Source organism: Sinohyriopsis cumingii, chromosome 15 (genome assembly GCF_028554795.1).
Source record: "Sinohyriopsis cumingii isolate HCF-2022 chromosome 15, ASM2855479v2, whole genome shotgun sequence".
In the NCBI taxonomy this organism is placed as follows: domain Eukaryota; kingdom Metazoa; phylum Mollusca; class Bivalvia; order Unionida; family Unionidae; genus Sinohyriopsis; species Sinohyriopsis cumingii.
Genome location: NC_142975.1, coordinates 86503629 through 86509936, shown reverse-complemented (window position 1 = coordinate 86509936; position 6308 = coordinate 86503629).

Sequence of the window (6308 nt, the reverse complement as noted above, 5' to 3'; positions counted from 1 at the left end):
AATTTAGTATTTTAATACTAAACATGTTAAAATAAACAGCAATTATTGCTATCTTCATATAATGTGCATTGTGATGCTCTCCATAAGAGGGCCTCAAGCAACATTAGTCCTTGACTAATGAGTCACCCTCTAAAAATAAAGCATTATTATTATTATTATTATTATTATAGATGTTATTGTCGGTGATAGATAATTTTATAAAGACAAGGAGCTAAGTTATCTGGGCAACTAAAAAGGAGTTAATTTAATAATAAGTAAAAAATAAAATAAAATCGGTGATTTGCAAAACAAATATCGCATTTTCTCCTATCTGCATAAAAGTAAAATAATCATTTTCACATAATTAACTAAGTGATTATTTTCAACAGATTAATATCCCTGAAAACATACAAATTATGGACAATTCAGCAGTTCATAATTAATAATAATTATTCAGATAGTTACTGGGATGATTAGCCGAGTAAAAATGTTGGACTTATTAGAAAGAAACGATTTTAGTTGTATAGTTTAGAAATATAAAAGATCTCGTTGAAATATTTTTGCATTAAATATAGATCTGAAATATTATTATGGTAATATCATATCTCTATTTTATGCAACTGTAAATTTTCTTCTTCTCTTTGGTTGCTTAGCTGCGTTAATAAGTTTTTCAAAGATGTGGTCCTAGACCAGGAATTTTATAAGTCACATAATTAAAAAAAGTTTTCTATGTTACTGGTGCTCTCCTATATTTTTCAGTTAAAAGAGACAAAGTATTATTATCTTTGTTGTGCCGAATATACTTCTCATTTAAATTGGGTTTAATTTGATATTAATCCCTTTATTGTTGAGAGAGAGAGAGAGAGAGAGAGAGAGAGAGAGAGCAAGATAAAGAGGATGTAGAGGTATGTTTTTTGTGTGTGCAGTGATATATATCATAATTGCTATAAGTGAAATGATCTATTTTCATTTTATTCAGACATCCTATACATTAAATATTACTTCAAAGGAAAATAAGGACAGAATTATCATGGTCTAAATAAAGTTGTATTGTTCTTGTACAAAGGGTACCTGTTGACACATTAATGTAATAGTGCATTATAAGTGTTACTTTCTGAAACTTAACTTGGCAAATAACAGTTCAGTATATTCCTTGATAAAAAATTATGTGCATGCAGATTAAAACTAATGGGCTATGTTCCTTGTGAGTATATATGTTTTTCACATGTCAACAGTATTTATCATAAAATCAATTTATAGACTTTTGCTCTCTTTACAATAATGCAGTGAAAGTTATATTAATAGGGTGCTTGCAAATGAATGTTTGATGAATCAAACTTGACCAAACATTTTGACTCAATCAGGCAGAAACTGGAATTTAATTTTTACCGATGAAATTCCCTTCTACAACTTTTTTCAAAGCCACCTATGACAGGCTGTATATCCTTCAGGTTGACAACAGTGATTTATATGACATTAGGCTAAAAGAGCACCAGTTGTGAATCACACCCAGCTTGCTCCATTGACACGTATATGCTCATGTTAGTACCCTGTCCGCTTGGTAAGAGTAAGGTTACTAATATTAGTACTACATTTATATTGTGATTTATAAACACCATTAATTTCAATAAAACCATAACACAATTTATGTACTAAGAGATTGCATTTTTGCTGCTAGCGCTTTGCATTATGATTAAGGCTTTTTTTTCACATGTTAACAGGTCTTGTAATAATTATGAAAAGGAGAGAAATGAAACATATGTAATATTTATGTCCATCTTAGTTATATTTTAACTCTTTTTCATTGTTAAATTCCATCATCTGTTTGTATTTAGATATTGTTATTGTTATTGTTACTGTTTTTCTGTATAAAAAAAATATTGAATAAAACATTTATCTTCGTCAAATATTTCTTTAGTACTTGAATATACAGTGGCCAATGTCAATATAATGCGACTGGGTGGGATATCATGTTACATGTCTGCATCACAATTTCCCAGACACAAATAAAAACAGCCTCTGGTGGTTGAATGGTTTAAGACATTGTCATATGCACCCTGGGTTTCATAAATCTCATTAATAATGCTACTACATAAAGCCCATGAGGGTGTTTGATAAATGGTATTAACAATATAAAGCTTAGGTGGACTTAAATAAGTCATATATCAGCAGAGGATGCTATGTATCATTATATTAAGGCACACACATTTATATAAAAATGCAAGTCCTTGGTTAATCTAGTTGCAAAAAATGAGCAAACATTTTGTTTCCTCCCTCCTGCTATTTAATACAGAATTTACTGTATGCATGTTTAAAGTTCTCTTTGACATGTCAGAAATTACATCATCATTAGTAAGCAAACAAAAGTTTTCATGCATTATTCCATTCACTAGATGTTCTGCTGGATCACAAAGTTCATACTTCACTCCATAATTCATTACCCTCGGCAGAAACCCAAGTAACTCTGTCATTATATTCAAATGCTATTCAATTCCTATATTTGCATCATACAAATGATAGCAAATTGATGGTCCTCAATTATTGGTGTGAGACTCCTCAGCCGATTTCTATACCACCATGTATATCATTCTACTATTGTACTATTCTATTCTCTACTTCCACCCACCCCCACTGCTTCATGGAAAGATTATTAAAAAACATTGCATTATTTTGGCTTGGTGATCGTCAGTCAGGACAATGGAAATTTTTGCACATCATGAATTCACATACAATAGCTGCATTTATTTTCATTTTTCGAATTCAGTACAGTTAACATTTATATAAATGGTTAAAAGAACAGCACTGTCACTTTTTCCCGTTAGTTTAACATTCAAAAATTAACTGTGGAATTGTAGTAGTCATACCGAATACTTCTAACAAAAAATGTTATTAGGAGCTGCCTCTGTTGCTGCTCAACATTAAGAGGTTAGGAATGGTCGACCTGAGGAGTGACCTCCTGAAGAGCCAAACTTGCCCTAAGTTCGACACCTTCTCTAACTATGATGACTTTTTGCGAGAGATGAGGATGGTCAAAAAGCAGCTGAACTTGCAGAATGACGCTGGGCCAATTCAAATTTTAAAAAAATATACATTATATCTCAAGCCCATTGTAGACCAAACAGAGTTAAACTGAGTAGTAATATGAATAGCAGCCTGTACAACTATCAACGGTACCGAGGAAACGGCAATCGAGGTAACAACAACCGATGGTTTGGCTATGGTAGAGGAGAGCATCGTTTAAAAAGAGTAACCGCATCTTTATATGGCCATAGGGTGGCAGGTAACCACCCTAAAGTCGGTAATAGGGGCCATCTATTTAGTAAGTACGCATGGAGGGGGAGGGTGTTTAACCAAAATGCATAAGCTTTCGTGTCGGGGGGGGGGGGGCTAGGGAGTCTACAGATAACGTACGTACGCCTAGGAAACGGTGTGTGTGTGTGCGTGTCGTGAAACCTCAATAATAATTTGTTTAATATGTAACCTGTCTTTGGTATGCCTGGGAGCGAACCCACGACCTCCCGCATCCGAGGCGGACGCTCTAACCACTAAGCCACCGAAACGGTCTCGATGCATAAATGTGGTGGTAATGGTGTTCTGGGGAGAATCAGGTGTGTTATAATCCGCGGGTGATGACCTACGTGTTCAGTCACGACATTACCAATACGGAAGTAAAAGCAACCCGCATTTGTTTGGTTTTCATTTGGTTTTGGTTTATTTTAAACAAAAAGCTGATTTTATTTTTTTTAAATAGTTTTTATTAGGTTGCTTTTAAATTTTGATATAATGTTTTCATTTATGTGATTTGGATGTGATGTGATTTGGAATTTTAACATAGCTTTAACAATTTTTCAGTCATATCGCTACGATGTCTGCAATGTGGCAGTTTATAGTGATGTCTAGCACTGGGGCATCATGCCGCAGACATGTAGCATGATGTCCCACCCAGTCACATTATCCTGACACCGGGCCGACCAGTCCTAACACTAACCTCTTAATGCTGAGGCAGCTGTTAGTACCGTTTTTGTAAGTCTTTGGTATGACTCGGCCGGGGATCGAACCCACGACCTCCCGCATCCGAGGCGAACGCTCTAACCAGTAGGCCACCGGAGCGGTTTCAATTTATGAAGACATGATGTATAATACTGATTGTTTTTTTTTTTTGTTCCTGTAAAAAAATTTTTTATCTATGACCTACAACGCTCACTGTAATGTGAAATGAGCTTTTTGCACTGTATCGAGCGGACAGATTATAGTAATTTTACGATACTTGTGTCCGAAGATGAGCGTTGTCAAGAGTAATCCAACGAAACATCGTTGACTAAAATCAGTTGAGTCATTTTGGAGAAAATTTCATTCTTGTTAATTAGGGTTATGGTTTAGTGTTGTGGTTTTCTGGTAATAACGTACGGACGGACATGATGATTCGGACGGTTTTCACCGCCATCCGTGTCTCATGGAGCCCTATCGATATTTACTTTTTCATCAAAATCAATACAGATGTTTCTATTTGAAAATGGATATTTGTCATTTAGGGTTGCTTTTATGATTTTTTTTATGAAATATCTCTGTAATTACTTGGAAATTGGTCATGCGGTTTTCTTTCCTAGATCGACCTTGGCGAGATATTTTGTATATAGTGGTATATAGTGGTTCGTCTGTCTGCAGCACTTAGCGCCCCCACATATGTAGGGGTTAGGTTTATGGTTAGGGTTGTAGCTATCGGACAGATCATCCGAATTTTATAACAGTTCTGTCAAAAGATGCGCCTTGACGAGATACATCTTTTAAGAGTTTGGTAATTTTGTCATTTTCCTTGTATTTTTGCTTTATGAAAATCTTCCATTTCTGCAACATAATCTATGTGTAACCTAATAATATGAGATTTCAGAATGCAAATAAAAGTGTGTTTAGAATGGAAGGAAGGTATGTGCAAGAGTTAGCACGTGTAGGTTGGCTTTAACGTGTCAGATATTTGTAGGAACCAATTACAGATAAATTAAAAGTTATACTTTTTAAAACCCAGCTTTAACAATTTTTTAACTTCTAAAACGGGGCTTTCTGGTCGTGGTTATTCTTGAAATAGTTCCCTAACACTTAGTTTCTGATACGCCATATGTTTAGCCGTCAAAGGGACCGCCCCAGTGGCCTGGTTGTTATAGCTTCCTTCTAGGATGAGGTTGGTCGCCGGTTCGAACCCACGCCGAGCCATACCAAAGATTAATAAAAATGGTATACACAGTTGCCTCGCTAGTTGCTCAGCGTTAAGAGGTTAGTGGTAGGACTGGTCGGCCTGGTGTCAGGATAATGTGACTGGGTGGGACATCATGCTACATGTCTCCGGTATGATGCCCCAATGCTTAAACATTGTTAAAGCTACGTTAAAAATCCAGTTCACACACGCCAAAAAGGAGTATATTTATTGCGCAATGTTATACGATTCGCTCACTATAAATAAACGATGGGCCTTCATGTGGGAATTTTAGAAGTGACTGACCAAGATTGAAATTTCTGAATTTTTAACAAGGTGTAAATGTGCCTATGTCTAACATTATCGGTGGGCTTAAGTAGCCGGAAATTTTATTTGCAATAAATTTATAATTTATTAATCTTTGCACAATCACATTTATCTCTTTGCGATTTTTCGGGTATATGCTGTGATGCCTGCATACAAGTTCGTTCTGTTATTTCCATCACAATGAATCGCAGGAGGCTGAATGTTGCGGGTACCAAGAACTTTATCATTACAAATTATGTTTTCGTTATGTTTTGTTTACCATTTAAAAACTTCATTACCGTGAATTTTCTAGTAAATTCTTTACCTGTTACTGAAATTTTCTATGTAGAAGTTTAGTTGTTGGCTTGAACTTCAAACCCATGTTTAGGAATGCATGTTCTGGTTATGTCTATCTCGGAGAGCTTATGTTCATATTCGCTTTCCCTACCTGTCCTATTAGGGTTTTGTTGGCATTTTCCCGGCCAACAAAAATCCCCATATTTATCACTATAGTTTTCCACCCAACGGCAATGTTGGTCTGAAAGGACATGCGATTTGTTGCTGTTTTGACTACAGTATTTGTATCTTAGAGCCCTATAGCTTTGTTAATGACAATAAATCAAACGGTTTAGGAGTAAAATGCAATTGTTTACTTTATGGTTAGGGTTACTGTTATCTGTGAATTAATACACACACACACACACACACACACACACACACACACATATATATATATATATATATATATATATATATATATATATATATATATATATATATATATATATATATATATATATATATAGAGAGAGAGAGAGAGAGAGAGAGAGAGAGA